Source organism: Triticum urartu, chromosome 2 (genome assembly GCF_003073215.2).
Source record: "Triticum urartu cultivar G1812 chromosome 2, Tu2.1, whole genome shotgun sequence".
In the NCBI taxonomy this organism is placed as follows: domain Eukaryota; kingdom Viridiplantae; phylum Streptophyta; class Magnoliopsida; order Poales; family Poaceae; genus Triticum; species Triticum urartu.
In genome coordinates, this window is record NC_053023.1 from 472,943,493 (window position 1) to 472,962,020 (window position 18,528).

The following is an 18,528-nucleotide window of genomic DNA, read 5'->3' on the forward strand; positions in this document are numbered from 1 at the left end:
TCCGTTGAGATTTATGAGGTATATATCAGTTTTACGTTATTTATACATGTGATTGCACTTTGATATATACATTGATGTACTGTGTGTGCCAGCATACCGATCCAGGGATGGCATGGATACACAGAGGCTTGACCATTTGAGGTCGGGTCGCTACATGGGGACAAAATGATATCCATTGCCTCTTATTGCTTTCAAAAAATTCCTAGTCTCAACATAGAACAACAGGAGTGTTGTGTGTTTAATTTTGGATTTTTTTTTGCGGTTCGTTTGGACATTTTTATACATTAACGGGGTTTTCTAGGCATTTTATGTGCATAATTCAAATTTGAACTACATGCACATGCTCCAATGCATATAAATTGGTTGAAAAATCAAATCTATGTCCTTCGATGCATCCTTAGGTCCCATGCAAGAAATGGGAATGAATTTCAAACACCCTGCCATCGTCACTCGGCCATAAACATTGAGATACTTGGTTTTATAATTCTAGTAAATCCAAAACTCGTTTGAAATTCATGAATCTTGGCATTCTACCATGGAGCGGCATCAACATGTTGTGGTAAAAAAATTGTCCCATTTGGGGCAAGTTTTGGTATAAGCTTCTCACAACAAGCGTGATGGTTTCGCTAGGGAACGTGCCATCTTTGGGGACGAAACTATATCCATTGCCTCTTATTACTTGAAAAAAATTCTAGTGTCAACATAGAACAACAGGAGTGTTGTGTTTAATTTTGAAATTGTTGGGGTTCGTTTGGACATTTTTATACATTAACTGGGTTTTCTAGGCATTTTATGTGCACAATTCAAATTTGAACTACATGCACATGCTCCAGTGCATATAAATTAGTTGAAAAATCAAATCTGTGTTCTTCGGTGCATGCTTAGGTCCCATGCAAGAAATGGGAATGAATTTCAAACACCAGGGCACTGTTGATTGCCGGCAAAATGTTGAGATACTTTGTTTTTAAATTCTAGTAAATCTGAAACTCGTCTCAAATTCATGAAACTTGGCATGCTATAATGGAATGGCACCCGGCATGCTGTGGTATTTTTGTGTCCATTTTGAGAGAAGACGCACTCGAATAACAGCCAACAAAGGCATTTTGAAACAAATAGCTGCCACTGTAACATCTCAAATGTTTTGTATAATTTAAATTGTGTGTGTTTTGTTAACCATTCACGTGACGCCACGCCCCACTCTTTTAATGGCTAGGAGGTGCCGTGCGGACATGTGCTTGAGTACATGACTCACCAGGAAGTGTGCGAGTTGTACGCCGTGCAAGCTCACCGAGAAGTGTGCGAGTTGTACGCCGTGCAGGCTCACCGGGAGGCGAACCTTTTTACTTCAATGGCCGCCCGCCTTGCTCGCATCCTCTCCACTAATGGTGCCCAAGCCATAGTTTAATACGGTTTTTAAATATAAAACACTCATCGCAAATGTTTTAGTTAGAACACCCGTATGCAAACCAACAACTTCCCTAGGACGTCAAGGGAAAATGTGCCTAGCAGGATTTGTGCAGCTCTTGATCACAAATGTTTCAGTTAGAACACCTGTTTGCAAACCGATAGCTTCCATAGGAAGCCAAGAGAAAATGTGCCGAGCAGGATTTCTGCAGCTTTTGATCGCAAACGTTTTAGATAGAACACCCTTATGCAAAGTGAGTGAAGGAAATATGCCCTAGAGGCAATAATAAAGTTATTATTTATTTCCTTATTTCATGATAAATTTTTATTATTCATGCTAGAATTGTATTAACCAGAAACATAATACATGTGTGAATACATAGACAAACAGAGTGTCACTAGAATGCCTCTACTTGACTAGCTCGTTGATCAAAGATGGTTATGTTTCCTAACTATAGACATGAGTTGTCATTTGATAAACGGGATCACATCATTAGGAGAATGATGTGATTGACTTGACCCATTCCGTTAGCTTAGCACTTGATCGTTTTAGTTTACTGCTATTGCTTTCTTCATGACTTATACATGTTCCTATGACTATGAGATTATGCAACTCCCGATTACCGGAGGAACACTTTGTGTGCTACCAAACGTCACAACGTAACTGGGTGATTATAAAGGTGCTCTACAGGGGTCTCTAATGGTACTTGTTGAGTTGGCATAGATCGAGATTAGGATTTGTCACTCTGATTGTCGGAGAGGTATCTCTGGGCCCTCTCGGTAATACACATCACTATAAGCCTTACAAGCAATGCAACTAATGAGTTAGTTGCGGGATGATGCATTACGGAAACGAGTAAAGAGACTTGCCGATAATGAGATTGAACTAGGTATTGAGATACCAACGATCAAATCTCGGGCAAGTAACATACCGATAACAAAGGGAACAGCGTATGTAGTTATGCGGTTTGATCGATAAAGATCTTCGTAGAATATGTAGGAGCCAATATGAACATCCAGGTTCCAGTATTGGTTATTGACCGGAGACATGTCTCGGTCATGTCTACATAGTTCTCGAACTCGTAGGGTACACACGCTTAACGTTCGGTGACGATTGGTATTATGAGTTTATGTGGTTTGATGTATCGAAGGTAGTTCGGAGTCCCGGATGAGATCGGGGACATGATGAGGAGTCTCGCAGTGTTCGAGATGTAAAGATCGATATATTGGACGACTATATTCAGACATCGGAAAGGTTCTGAGTGATTCAGGTATTTTTTTAGAGTACCGGGGAGTTACGGGAATACGGGGAAGAAGTATTGGGCCTCATGGGCCAAGTGGTGGAAGAGAGGAGACAGGGCGCGTGGCCCCCCTAGCCCAAACCAAATGGGACTAGGGGGCCGGGCCCCCTTTCCTCCTTTCCTTCCTCTCCTTCCTTCTCCCTCTCCTCCTTCCTTTCCTCCTCCTAGTAGGAGTAGGAAAGGGGAGTCCTACTCCTACTAGGAGGAGGACTCCTCCTCCTGGCGCGTCCTGCAAGGGCCGGCCGGCCTCCCCCCTTGCTCTTTTATATACGTGGGCAGGGGCACCCTAGGACACACCAGTTGATTGTTCCAAGCCGTGTGCGATGCCCCCCTCCACCATAATCCACCTCGATCATATCGTTGCGGTGCTTAGGCGAAGCCCTGCGGTGGTAGTAACATCATCATCGTCATCACGCCGTCGTGCTAACGGAACTCTCCTGTGAAGCACTGCTGGATCGGAGTTCGTGGGACGTCATCAAGTTGAACATGTGCTGAACTTGGAGGTGTCGTCCGTTCGGTACTTGGATCAGTCGGATCGTGAAGACATTCGACTACATCAACTGCGTTCTCATAACGCTTCCACTTACGGTCTACAAGGGTACGTAGACGATACTCTCCCCTCTCGTTGTTGTGCATCACCATGATCTTGCGTGTGCATAGGATTTTTTTTGAAATTACTACGTTCCCCAACAGTGGCATCCGAGCCAGATTTATGCGTAGATGTTATATGCATGAGTAGAACACAAGTGAGTTGTGGGCGATACAAATCATAATGCTTACCAGCATGTCATACTTTGGTTCGGCGGTATTGTTGGATGAAGCGGTCCGGACCAACATTACGCGTACGCTTACGCGAGACTGGTTCTACCGACGTGCTTTGCACACAGGTGGCTAGCGGGTGTCAATTTCTCCAACTTTAGTTGAACCGAGTGTGACTACGTACGGTCCTTGTTGAAGGTTAAAGCAGCACTAACTTGAAGAAATATCATTGTGGTTTTGATGCTAGGTAAGAACGGTTCTTGCTCAGCCCGTAGCAGCCACATAAAACTTGCAACAACAAAGTAGAGGACGTCTAACTTGTTTTTGCAGGGCATGTTGTGATGTGATATGGTCAAGGCATGATGATATATTTTATTGTATGAGATGATCATGTTTTGTAATGGAGTTATCGGCAACTGGCAGGAGCCATATGGTTGTCCCTTTATTGTATGCAATGCAATCGCCCTGTAATCGCTTTACTTTATCACTAAACGGTAGCGATAGTCGTGAAAGCAATATTTGGCGAGACGACAACGATGCTACAATGGAGATCAAGGTGTCGGACCGGTGACGATGGTGATCATGACGATGCTTTGGAGATGGAGATTAAAGGCACAAGATGATGATGGCCATATCATATCACTTATATTGATTGCATGTGATGTTTATCCTTTATGCATCTTATTCTGCTTGATTGACGGTAGCATTATAAGATAATCTCTCACTAAATTTCAAGGTACAAGTGTTCTCCCTGAGTATGCACCGTTGCCAAAGTTCTTCGTGCCGAGACACCACGTGATGATCGGGTGCGATAAGCTCTATGTTCACATACAACGGGTGCAAGCCAGTTTTGCACACGCAGAAATACTCGGGTTAAACTTGACGAGCCTAGCATATGCAGATATGGCCTCGGAACACTGAGACCAAAAGGTCGAGCATGAATCATATAGTAGATATGATCAACATAGTGATGTTCACCATTCAAAACAACTCCATTTCACGTGATGATCGGTCATGGTATAGTTGATATGGATCACGTGATCACTTAGATGATTAGAGGGATGTCTATCTAAGTGGGAGTTCTTAAATATGATTAATTGAACTTTAATTTATCATGAACTTAGTACCTGATAGTATTTTGCATGTCTATGTTGTTGTAGATAGAGGGCCCGTGTTGTTGTTCCCTTAAATTTTAATGCGTTCCTTGAGAACGCAAAGTTGAAAGATGATGGTAGCAATTACGCGGACTGGGTCCGTAACTTGAGGATTATCCCCATTGCTGCACAGAAGAATTATGTCCTGGAAGCACCGCTAAGTGCCAAACCCGCTACAGGAGCAACGCCAGATGTTATGAACGTATGGCAGAGCAAAGCTGATGACTACTTGATAGTTCAATGTGCCATGCTTTACGGCTTGGAACCGGGACTTCAACGACGTTTTGAACGTCATGGAGCATATGAGATGTTCCAGGAGTTGAAGTTATTATTTCAAGCAAATGCCCGGATTGAGAGATATGAATTATCCAATAAGTTCTATAGCTGCAAGATGGAGGAGTAGTTCTGTCAGTGAACATATACTCAGAATGTCTGGGTACCATAACCACTTGACTCAACTGGGAGTTAATCTTCCTGTTGATAGTGTCATTGACAGAGTTCTTCAATCACCGCCACCAAGCTACAAGAGCTTCGTGATGAACTATAATATGCAAGAGATGGATAAGACGATTTCCGAGCTCTTCGCAATGCTAAAAGCTGCAGAGGTAGAAATCAAGGAGCATCAAGTGTTGATGGTCAACAAGACCACCAGTTTCAAGAAAAAGGGTAAAGGGAAGAAGAAAGGGAACTTCAAGAAGAACGACAAACAAGTTGCTGCTCAAGAGAAGAAACCCAAGTCTGGACCTAACCCTAAGACTGACTGCTTCTACTGCAAAGGGACTAGTCACTGGAAGCGGAACTGCCCCAAGTATCTGGCGGATAAGAAGGATGGCAAGGTGAACAAAGGTATATGTGATATACATGTTATTGATGTGTACCTTACTAAAGCTCGCAGTAGCACCTGGGTATTTGATACTGGTTGTGTTGCTAATATTTGCAACTCGAAACAGGGACTACAGATTAAGCGAATATTGACTAAGGACGAGGTGATGATGCGTGTAGGAAATGGTTGCAAAGTCGATGTGATCGCCGTCGGCACGCTACCTCTACATCTACCTTCGGGATTAGTTTTAGACCTGGATAATTATTATTTGGTGTCAGCGTTGAGCATGAACATTATATCTGGATCTTGTTTTATGCGAGACAGTTATTCATTTAAATCATAGAATTATGGTTGTTCTATTTAGATGAGTAATATCCTTTATGGTCATGCACCCTTGAAGAGTGGTCTATTTTTAATGAATCTCGGTAGTAGTGATACGCATATTCATAATGTTGAAGCCAAAAGATGCAGAGTTGATAATGGTAGTGCAACCTATTTGTGGCACTGCCGTTTAGGTCATATTGGTGTAAAGCGCATGAAGAAACTCTATTCTGATGGACTTTTGGAATCACTTGATTATGAATCACTTGGTACTTGTGAACCATGCCTCATGGGCAAGATGACTAAAACGCCGTTCTCCGGAACTATGGAGCGAGCAACAGATTTGTTGAAAATCATACATACTGATGTATGTGGTCCGATAAATATTGAGGCTCGCGAAGGGTATCGTTATTTTCTCACCTTCACAGATGATTTGAGCATATATGGGTATATCTACTTAATGAAACATAAATCTAAAACATTTGAAAAGTTCAAAGAACTTCAGAGTGAAGTGGAAAATCATCGTAACAAGAAAATCAAGTTTCTATGATCTGATCATGGAGGTGAATATTTGAGTTACGAGTTTGGTCTTCATTTCAAACAATGCAGAATAGTTTCGCAACTCACGCCACCCGGAACACCATAGCATAATGGTGTGCCCGAACGTCGTAATCGTACTTTACTAGATATGGTGCGAACTATGGTGTCTCTTACTGATTTACTTCTATCATTCTGGGGTTACGCTTTAGAGACAACTGCATTCACATTAAATAGGGCACCATCTAAATCCTTTGAGACGACGCCTTATGAACTATGGATTAGGAAGAAACCAAAGTTGTCGTTTCTTAAAGTTTGGGGCTGCGATGCTTATGTGAAAAAGCTTCAACCTGATAAGCTCGAACCCAAATCGAAGAAATGTGTCTTCATATGATACCCAAACGAGACTGTTGGGTACACCTTCTATCACAGATCCGAAGGCAAGACATTTGTTGCTAAGAATGGATCCTTTCTAGAGAAGGATTTTCTCTCGAAAGAAGTGAGTGGGAGGAAAGTAGAACTTGATGAGGTAACTGTACCCGCTCCCTTATTTGAAAGTAGTTCATCACAGAAACCGGTTCCTGTGACACCTACACCAATTACTGAGGAAGCCAATGATGATGATCATGAAACTTCATATCAAGTTACTACCGAACCTCGTAGGTCAACCAGAGTAAGATCCGCACCAAAGTGGTACGGTAATCCTGTTCTGGAGGTCATGCTACTTGACCATGACGAACCTACGAACTATGAGGAAGCGATGATGAGCCCAGATTCCACAAAATGGCTTGAGGCCATGACATCTGAGATGGGATCCATGTATGAGAACAAAGTATGGACTTTGGTTGACTTGCCCGATGATCGGCAAGCCATCGAGAATAAATGGATCTTCAAGAAGAAGACCGACACTGACAGTAACGTTACTGTCTACAAAGCTCGACTTGTTGCGAAAGGTTTTCGACAAGTTCAAGGAGTTGACTACGATGAGACCTTCTCACCCGTAGCGATGCTTAAGTCCGTCCGAATCATGTTAGCAATTGCCACATTTTATGATTATGAAATTTGGCAAATGGATGTAAAGACTGCATTCCTGAATGGATTTCAGGAAGAAGAGTTGTATATGATGCAACCTAAAGGTTTTATCGATCCAAAGGGTACTAACAAAGTGTGCAAGCTCCAGCGATCCATTTAAGGACTGGGTCAAGCTTCTCGGAGTTGGAACAAACGTTTTGATAGTGTGATCAAAGCATATGGTTTTATATAGACTTTTGGAGAAGCCTGTATTTACGAGAAAGTGAGTGGGAGCTCTGTAGCATTTCTAATATTATATGTGGATGACATACTGTTGATTGGAAATGATATAGAATTTCTGGATAGCATAAAAGGATACTTGAATAAGAGTTTTTCAATGAAAGACCTCGGTGAAGCTGCTTATATATTAGGCATCAAGATCTATAGAGATAGATCAAGATGCCTAATTGGACTTCCACAAAGCACATACCTTGATAAAGTTTTGAAGAAGTTCAAAATGGATCAAGCTAAGAAAGGGTTCTTGCCTGTGTTACAAGGTGTGAAGTTGAGTAAGACCCAATGCCCAACCACTGCAGAAGATAGAGAGAAAATGAAAAATGTTACCTATGCTTTAGCCATAGGCTCTATCATGTATGCAATGTTGTGTACCAGACCTGATGTGTGCCTTGCTATTAGTTTAGCAGGGAGGTACCAAAGTAATCCAGGAGTGGATCACTGGACAGCGGTCAAAAACATCCTGAAATACCTGAAAAGGACTAAGGACATGTTTCTCATTTATGGAGGTGACAAAGAGCTCGTCATAAATGGTTACGTTGATGCAAGCTTTGACACTGATCCGGATATTCCAAATCGCAAACCGGATACATGTTTATATTGAACGGTGGAGCTGTCAGTTGGAGCAGTTCTAAACAAAGCGTCATGGCGGGATCTATGTGTGAAGCGGAGTACATAGCTGCTTTGGAAGCAGCAAAGGAAGGAGTCTGGATGAAGGAGTTCATATCCGATCTAGGTGTCATACCTAGTGCATCGGGTCCAATGAAAATCTTTTGTGACAATACTGGTGCAATTGCCTTGGCAAAGGAATCCAGATTTCACAAGAGAACCAAACACATCCAGAGACGCTTCAATTCCATTCACGATCAAGTCCAGGTGGGAGACATAGAGATTTCCAAGATACATACGGATCTGAATGTTGCAGACCCGTTGACTAAGCCTCTCTCACGAACAAAACTTGATCAGCACCAAGGCTCCATGGGTGTTAGAATCATTACTGTGTAATCTAGATTATTGACTCTAGTGCGAGTGGGAGACTGAAGGAAATATGACCTAGAGGCAATAATAAAGTTATTATTTATTTCCTTATTTCATGATAAATGTTTATTATTCATGCTAGAATTGTATTAACCAGAAACATAATACATGTGTGAATACATAGACAAATAGAGTGTCACTAGAATGCCTCTACTTGACTAGCTCGTTGATCAAAGATGGTTATGTTACCTAACCATAGACATGAGTTGTCATTTGATAAACGGGATCACATCATTAGGAGAATGATATGATTGACTTGACCCATTACGTTAGCTTAGCACTTGATCATTTTAGTTTACTGCTATTGCTTTCTTCATGACTTATACATGTTCCTATGACTATGAGATTATGCAACTCGCGATTACCGGAGGAACACTTTTTGTGCTACCAAATGTCACAAAGTAACTGGGTGATTATAAAGGTGCTCTACAGGTGTCTCCAATGGTACTTGTTGAGTTGGCATAGATCGAGATTAGGATTTGTCACTCTGATTGTTGGAGAGGTATCTTTGGGCCCTCTCAGTAGTACACATCACTATAAGCCTTGCAAGCAATGCAACTAATGAGTTAGTTGCGGGATGATTTATTACAGTAACGAGTAAAGAGACCTGCTGGTAACGAGATTAAACTAGGTATTGAGATACCGACGATCGAATCTCGGGCAAGTAGCATACCGATAACAAAGGGAACAACGTATGTTGTTATGCGGTTTGACCGATAAAGATCTTCGTAGAATATGTAGGAGCCAATAGGAACATCTAGGTTCCGCTATTAGTTATTGACTGGAGACGTGTCTCGGTCATCTCTACATAGTTCTCAAACCCGTAGGGTCCGCACGCTTAACGTTCGGTGACGATCGGTATTATGAGTTTATGTGATTTGATGTATCGAAGGTAGTTCAGAGTCCCAGATGAGATCGGCGCATGACGAGGAGTCTCGAAATGGTCAAGACGTAAATATCGATATATTGGACGACTATATTCGGACATCGGAAAGGTTCCGAGTGATTCGGGTATTTTTCAGAGTACCGGGGAGTTACGGGAAAACGGGGAAGAAGTATTGGGCCTCATGGGACAAGTGGTGGAAGAGAGGAGGCAGAGTGCGCGGCCCCCCTAGCCCAAACTGAATTGGACTAGGGGGTCGGCCCCTCTTTCCTCCCATCCTTCCTCTCCTTCCTTCACCCTCTCCTCCTTCCTTTCCCCCTCCTAGTAGGAGTAGGGAAGGGGAGTCCTACTCCTACTAGGAGGAGGACTCCTCCTCCTGGCGTGCCCTGCAAGGGCCGTCCGGCCTCCCCCCTTGCTCCTTTATATACGGGGCAGGGGGCACCCTAGGACACACAAGTTGATTGTTCCAAGCCATGTGCGGTGCCCCCTCCACCATAATCCACCTCAATCATATCATAGCGGTGCTTAGGCGAAGCCCTGCGTTGGTAGTAACATCATCACCTTCATCACGCCGTCGTGCTGACGGAACTCTCCTGTGAAGCTCTGCTGGATTGGAGTTTGTGGGACGTCGTCGAGCTGAACGTGTGCTAAACTCGGAGGTGCCGTGTGTTCGATACTTGGATCGGTTGGATCATGAAGACGTTCGACTACATCAACCGCGTTCTCATAATGCTTCCGCTTACGGTCTACGAGGGTACGTAGACGATACTCTCCCCTCTCGTTGATGTGCATCACCATCATCTTGCGTGTGCGTAGGATTTTTTTGAAATTACTACGTTCCCCAACAGTGAGAGCTACGGTCTTCCCCCTTAAGTTGAGGGAAAATTCGCAGTGCAGGATTTGTGCATCCCTTCAACGCAAACGGTTGTTTTGGATGACTCGTGTGCAACCATGTATAAAAAATTGGTAAGATTTGCATATCTCATATTAGGTATGTTGCCATTTGTTAAACTGGAAAGATTAACATTTGTTGATCTAGTAACGTTGCCATTTGTCAATCCTTGTAACACTGCGATTTGTCAAAATATGCAGCTAAAAAACACTAGCACTATCTAATTTTTGCAACTAAAATTCAGTAATTAAGCATAGATTTCATAGATAGATTAAGCAGCCGTTCTTAATTTATACAAACAGTTCAACTCGACAGCTGAACCGACCAAACTTTTCCCCAATTGTTGCCAACCACGTACTGAAATAGCTAGTTCAACTATATATACTAGCTAATTTTAAGTATATTGTACAGTTCCACCACATCTATAGTCAGATGAACTGAACAAAATAGCCCCTAAATACTACTACTACAAAGGGGCTTTGTGCTACTTCCGGCAGCCTCTCCTCTGCTGAGCGTGCTCAGTAAGAGGCAGAGGAGGGGGAGGAGCCTACCGACGAGCTGGACAAATGCAATGCGGTTCAAGCCGTTCCTGCACATTCATCGACGCTCACTGATATGTCTGCTACCTCTTGAGCATGCATTGGTTTTCCCTTGAAGGGGAAAGGGTTATGAAGCAAAGTAGCGTAAGTATTTCTCTCAGTTTTTTAGAACCAAGGTATCAATCCAGTAGGAGACTACACGCAAGTCGCCTAGTACCTGCACAAACAATCCAGAACCTTGCAACCAATGTGGTAAAGGGGTTGTCAATCCCTTCATGGCCACTTGTAAAAGTGAGATCTGATAAAGATAATAAGATAAATATTTTTGATATTTTTGTTGTATAGATTGGAAAAAAATATTGCAAAATAAATAGTAATTTAGAATTATAGATCGGAAAGTTATGTGATGTAAAGTAGACCCGGGGGCCATAGGTTTCACTAGTGGCTTCTCTCATGATAGCATATATTACGGTGGGTGAACAAATTACTGCCGAGCAATTGATAGAAAAGCGCATAGTTATGAGAATATCTAGGCATGATCATGAACATAGGCATCACGTCCGTGTTAAGTAGACTGAAACGATTCTGCATCTACTATTATTACTCCACACATCGACCGCTATCCAGCATGCATCTAGAGTATTAAGTTCATAAGAACAGAGTAACGCATTAGACAAGATGACATGATGTAGAGGTACAAACTCAAGCAATATGATATAAACCCCATCTTTTTATCCTCGATGGCGACAATATAATGCGTGCCTTGCTGCCCCTGCTGCCACTGGGAAAGGACACCGCAAGATTGAACCCAAAGCTAAGCACTTCTCCCGTTGCAAGAAAGATCAATCTAGTAGGCCAAACTAAACACATAATTCGAAGAGACTTGCAAAGATATCAAATCATGCATATAAGAATTCAGAGAAGAATCAAATATTGTTCATAGATAATCTTGATCATAAACCCACAATTCATCGGATCTCGGCAAACACACCTCAAAAAGTATTACATCGAATAGATCTCCAAGAACATCGAGGAGAAATTTCTATTGAGAACCAAAGAGAGAGAAGAAGCCATCTAGCTAATAACTATGGACCCGAAGGTCTATGGTAAACTACTCACACATCATCGGAGAGGCTATGGTGTTGATGTAGAAGCCCTCCGTGATCGAATCCCCCTCCGGCAGATTGCCGGAAAAGGCCCCCAGATGGGATCTCACGGGTACAGAAGGTTGCGACGATGGAAAAGTGGTTCCGTGGCTCTCCTGGATGTTTTCAGGGTATAAGAGTATATATAGGCGAAAGAAGTAGGTCAGTGGAGCTTTGTGGGGCCCACGAGGATGGGGGCGCGCCTACCCCCCTGGGCGCGCCCCCTGCCTCATGGAAGCTTTGCAGACTTCCAGACTTGTACTCCAAGTCTCCTGGGTGACGTTTGTTCCAAGAAAGATCCTCGCGAAAGTTTCGTTCCGTTTGGATTCCGTTCGATATTCCTTTTCTGCGAAACACTGAAATAGGCAAAAAACAGCAATTTGCACTGGGCCTTCGGTTAATAGGTTAGTCCCAAAAATAATATAAAAGTGCATATTAAAGCCCATTGAACATCCAAAATAGATAATATAATAGCATGGAACAATCAAAAATTATAGATACGTTGGAGACGTATCAAGCATCCCCAAGCTTAATTCCTGCTTGTCCTCGAGTAGGTAAATGATAAAAACAGAATTTTTGATGTGGAATGCTACCTAACATAATTTTCAATGTAATTTTCTTTATTGTGGCATGAATGTTCAAATCCGAAAGATTCAAGACAAAATTTTAATACTGACATAAAAACAATAATACTTTAAGCATACTAACCAAGCAATTATGTCTTCTCAAAATAACAAAGCCAAAGAAAGCTCATCCCTACAAAATCATATAGTTTGGCCATGCTTCATTTTCGTCACATAAAATGCTCCCATCATGCACAACCCCAATGACAATCCGAGCAATTGTTTCATACTTTAGTATTCTCAAACTTTTTCAACTTTCATGCAATATATGAGCGCGAGCCATGGACATAGCACTATCGGTGTAATAGAATATGATGATGGAGGTTGTGTGGAGAAGACAAAAAAGAGAAAGTCTCACATCGATGCGGCTAACCAACGGGTTATGGAGATGCCCGTCAATTGATGTCAATGCGAGGAGTAGTGATTGCCATGCAACGGATGCACTAGAGCTATAAATGTATGAAAGCTCAACAAAAGAAACTAAGTGGGTGTGCATCCAACTCGCTTGCTCATGAAGACCTAGGGCATTTTGAGGAAGCCCATCATTGGAATATACATGCCAAATTCTATAATGAAAAATTCCCACTACTATATGAAACTGACAAAATAGGAGACTATCTATCATGAAGAACATGGTGCAACTTTGAAGCACAAGTGTGGAAAAAGGATAGTAACATTGTCCCTTCTCTTTTTTTCTCATTCATTTTTTGGTGGGCTTCTTTGGCCTCTTTTTTTGGTCCGGAATCTCATCCCGACTTATGGGGGAATCATAGTCTCCATCATCCTTTCCTCACATGGGACAATGCTCTAATAATGAAGATCATCCCACTTTTATTTACTTACAACTCAAGAATTACAACTCGATACTTAGAACAAAATATGACTCTATGTGAATGCCTCCGGCGGTGTACCGGGATATGCAATGACTCAAGAGTGACATGTATGAGAAATGAATGGTGGCCTTGCCACAAATACGATGTCAACTACATGATCATGCAAGGCAATATGACAATGATGAAGCGTGTCATAATAAATGGAAAGGTGGAAAGTTGCATGGCAATATATCTCGGAATGGCTATGGAAATGCCATAATAGGTAGGTATGGTGGCTGTTTTGAGGAAGATATAAGGAGGCTTATGTGTGATAGAGCACATCATATCACAGGTTTTGGATGCACCGGTGAAGTTTGCACCAACTCTCGAGGTGAGAAAGGGCAATGCACGGTACCGAAGAGGTTAGCAATGATGGAAGGGTGAGAGTGCGTATAATCCATGGACTCAACATTAGTCATAAAGAACTCACATACTTATTGCAAAAATCTACGAGTCATCAAACCCAAAGCACTACACGCATGCTCCTAGGGGGATAGATTGGTAGGAAAAGACCATCGCTCATCCCCGACCGCCCCTCATAAGGAAAGCAATCAAAGAACACCACATGCTTCAAATTTGTCACACAACGGCTACCATACGTACATGCTACAGGACTTGCCAACCTCAATACAAGTATTTCTCAATTTCACAATTACTCAACTAGCATGACTCTAATATTACCAGCTTTATATCTCAAAACAATTATCAAATATTAAACTATTCAACACACTTTATGAAAGTTTTTATTATACCCATCTTTGATGCCTACCATATTAGGACTAGTTTTATAGCCAAAGCAAATTACCATGCTGTTCTAAGAGACTCTGAAAATAATATAAGTGAAGCATGAGAGATCAATAATTTCTATAAAATAAAACCACCCCCGTGCTCTAAAAATATATAAGTGAAGCACTAGAGCAAAATTATATAGCTCAAAAGATATAAGTGAAGCACATAGAGTATTCTAATAAATTCCGATTCATGTGTGTCTCTCCAAAAGGTGTGTACAGCAAGGATGATTGTGGTAAACTAAAAATCAAAGACTCAAATCATACAAGACGCTCCAAGCAAAACACATATCACGTGGTGAATAAAAATATAGCCTCAAGTAAAGTTACCGATAGACGAAGACGAAAGAGGGGATGCCTTCCGGGGCATCCCCAAGCTCACGCTTTTGATTGTCCTTGAATTTTACCTTGGGGTGCGGCTCTTGCCACTCCTTATTTCAAAATCCATCAAATATTTACCCAAAAACTTAAAAACTTCACAACACAAAACTTCAACAGAAAAATCTCATGAGATCCGTTAGTATAAGAAAATAAACCACCACTTTAAGGTACTGTAATGAACTCATTCTTTATTTATATCGGTGTTAAACATACTATATTCCAACTTCTCTATGGTTCATACCCCCGGTACTGGCCATAGATTCATCAAAATAAGCAAACAACACGCGAAAAACAGAATCTGTCAAAAACAGAACAGTCTGTAGCAAACTGGAGGTTTCGAATACTTCTATAACTCCAAAACTTATGACAAATTAGGAAGACCTAAATAATTTGTATATTGATCCACTGCAGTTGGAATTGGTATTTTATCTCTCTTTGGTAAAAAACGAAAATTATTCTCGTGAGCGCATACTTTATGTTTTTTTCCAGCAAGATCAAACAGCAATCATCCAAGAAGATCCTAAAGGCTTTACTTGGCACAAAAACTAACTAAAACATAAAAAACACAATCATAACAGAGGATAGATGATTTATTTATTACTAAAATGGAACAAAAAGCAAGGAACAAAAATAAAATTGGGTTGCCTCCCAACAAGCGCTATTGTTTAACGCCCCTAGCTAGGCATAAAAGCAAGAATAGATCTAGATATTGCCATGATAATGATAAGGTAAATCGTGAGAACTCATCTCATACTCCCTATGTTCAGCAGCAAGTTTTCTTTGTGGCAAGCAAGAGTAATCAAAAGGGCTAAATTTAATAGGAAAAAAGTCCCCAAGATCAAGCTCGAGAGGTATTGGTTCCTCCTTTGGCCCCTCATATTGCACAACCAATTCATCACTATAAGCATTCTTTTGGCAAAAAGTCATGAGCCTTTGTTCAATGGAAAAACCTAACCCATTGTTCTGGATAGCAAAGTTATCATTAAGTTCAGAAATCCTGTCTACTAGAACATTGGTAGGAACCTTTTTCTAAGGTTTTCATTAAAAGCAACATGATCTAAAGATGGTAAGCGCATTATGTCTTCTTGATAAAAAAGGATCGCTTCTATGGGAGGACGGCCGGCATCCACCCTATAATACGCAAAAAAATTCATTGGCCTCTTTCATTATAAATCTGAATTCATATGCTTAAAAGATAGTAGCTGCTCGCTTAATAGAAGAATGCTCAATATTGGAAAATTCTAGAAAAATTCTTTGTATGCATGGATGCATATGAATAAATTGTCTCTCAAGTTCAACTACGAGCAAAGATATAACATCCGCAAGACTACTAGTTCTATGAAGAATAGATCCACCCATAGTGGGCAGAGCACCGACAGAAGTAAAGAAATCTTGAATAACTCCTTTTCCAATAATATTACCGCTACCAATCCGAAACTTTTTAGTGTGTAAAATAGTAGGTTCTTCATGAGGATTATCAAAAGCATCAAAGTTTCCCCCATTGTTTCTATTATCCTTTTCAATGATAACCTCCCCAGATTCAGACATGATGGCAACGAACAGAACTACGAACAGATACGCAAGAGGCAAGCGAAAAGAGACGAACGGAAAAGGGCGAATAAAACGGGAAAGGTGAAGTGGGGGAGAGGAAAACAAGAGGCGAATGGCAAATAATGTAATGCGGGGGATAAGAGTTTGTGATGGGTACTTGGTATGTCTTAACTTGACGTAGATCTCCCCAGCAACGGCGCCAAAAATCCTTCTTGCTACCTCTTGAGAATGCGTTGGTTTTCCCTTGAAGAGGAAAGGGTGATGCAGCAAAGTAGCGTAAGTATTTCCCTCAGTTTTTGAGAACCAAGGTATCAATCCAGTAGGAGACTACACGCAAGTCGCCTAGTACCTGCACAAACAATCAAGAATCTTGCAACCAACGTGATAAAGGGGTTGTCAATCCCTTCGCGGCCGCTTGCAAAAGTGATATCTGATAAAGATAATAAGATAAATATTTTTGGTATTTTTGTTGTATAGATTGGAAAATAAAGATTGCAAAATAAATAGTAAACTAGAATTATATATCGGAAACTTATATGATGTAAAGTAGACCCGGGGGCCATAGGTTTCACTAGTGGCTTCTCTCATGATAGCATATATTATGGTGGGTGAACAAATTACTGCCGAGCAATTGATAGAAAAGCACATAGTTATGAGAATATCTAGGCATGATCATGAACATAGGCATCACGTCCATGTCAAGTAGACCGAAACGATTCTGCATCTACTACTATTACTCCACACATTGACCGATATCCAGCATGCATCTAGAGTATTAAGTTCATAAGAACAGAGTAACGCATTAGGCAAGATGACATGATGTAGAGGGATAAACTCAAGCAATATGATATAAACCCCATCTTTTTATCCTCGATGGCAACAATACAATACGTGCCTTGCTGCCCCTGCTGTCACTGGGAAAGGACACCGCAAGATTGAACCCAAAGCTAAGCACTTCTCCCATTGCAAGAAAGATCAATCTAGTAGGCCAAACTAAACAGATAATTCGAAGAGACTTGCAAAGATATCAAATCATGCATATAAGAATTCAGAGAAGAATCAAATATTGTTCATTGATAATCTTGATCATAAACCCACAATTCATCGGATCTCGGCAAACACACCACAAAAAGTATTACATCGAATAGATCTCCAAGAACATCAAGGAGAACTTTCTATTGAGAACCAAAGAGAGAGAGAAGCCATCTAGCTAATAACTATGGACCCAAAGGTTTGTGGTAAACTACTCACACATCATCGGAGAGGCTATGGTGTTGATGTAGAAGCCCTCCGTGATCGAATCCCCCTCCAGCAGATCGCCGGAAAAGGCCCCCAGATGGGATCTTACGGGTACAGAAGGTTGCGGCAGTGGAAAAGTGGTTTCATGGCTCTCCTGGATGTTTTCAGGGTATAAGAGTATATATAGGCGAAAGAAGTAGGTCGGTGGAGCTCCATGGGGCCCATGAGGGTGGGGGCGCGCATACCCCCTGGGCGCGCCCCCTGCCTCGTGGAAGCTTCGCGGACTCCCATACTTGTACTCCAAGTCTCCCGGGTGACGTTTGTTCCAAGAAAGATCCTCGCGAAGGTTTTGTTCCGTTTGATATTCCTTTTCTGCGAAACACTGAAATAGGCAAAAAACAGCAATTTGCACTGAGCCTTCGGTTAATAGGTTAGTCCCAAAAATAATATAAAAGAGCATAAAAGCCCATTAAACATCCAAAACAGATAATATAATAGCATGGAACAATCAAAAATTATAGATACGTTGGGGATGATGTTTAATGGGATTTAATATGCTCTTTTATATTATTTTTGGGACTAACCTATTAACCGAAGGCCCAGTGCCAGTTTCTGTTTTTTTGCCTATTGTAGAGTTTCGCAGAAAAGGAATACCAAACAGAGTCCAAACGGAATGAAACCTTCACGATGATCTTTCTTGGACCGAACGCAATCCAAAATACTTGGAGTCGAAGTCTGGAACTCCACGAGGCGACCACAAGGCAAGAGGGCGCGCCCAGGGGGGTAGGCGCGCCCCCCGCCCTCGTAGCTCCACCGACGTACTTCTTTCGCCTATATATACTCTTATACCCTAGACCGATCGCAGAGAGCCACGAAACCACTTTTCCACTGCCGCAACCTTCTGTACCCGTGAGATCCCATCTTGGGGCCTCTTCCAGTGATCTATCGAAGGGGGAATCGATCACGGAGGGCT